The sequence below is a fragment of the Eimeria mitis genome, genomic scaffold (genome assembly GCF_000499745.2).
Source record: "Eimeria mitis Houghton genomic scaffold, Emh_scaff2347, whole genome shotgun sequence".
In the NCBI taxonomy this organism is placed as follows: domain Eukaryota; phylum Apicomplexa; class Conoidasida; order Eucoccidiorida; family Eimeriidae; genus Eimeria; species Eimeria mitis.
In genome coordinates, this window is record NW_013570682.1 from 7,598 (window position 1) to 8,120 (window position 523).

Consider the following 523-nt stretch of genomic DNA (forward strand, 5'->3'; position numbering starts at 1 on the left):
CAACAATACTTCGTGAACGCCAGGCCAAGATTAGTATAGCCAATGCACAACGTCCAAGCGTTGAAAAGGTGTGAACTTTAGTTGGAAGCACCTTGCTTCGGGGCCACTGTGTTATATGTTTTCCAGTTTAGTGGTGGAGCACCCCTGAAGGTAAGGTTTCAGCCGGGGAATGGCTTATATGAGTGTGTTTTCTACAGGCAGTTTTCGGATTCATTTTGCAAGACGTGCTCGATCAGAGAGCCGTGGCAGCCAGTTCAGTTCCACTAGCTGCGCCCAAACCGCCAGCACCCCAAAGCATTTGGGAGTCAATAGGACAATCGCTTGGTCTCGGAAACATTGCCACAGGCGATAACGCGGAGGACTGGAGTACTTCATCGTCCCCCTCCACTTGCCAGTCTCACTGGTTAGGCGACGGTATATGCGATGAGCTCTGTGACACTCCAGGGTATGCATTCTGTGATCGCCATGGCAGGAGCTTTTGCATTGCATCCAGAATGTTCAGCAGGCAGCCTCAGTCGGAAAG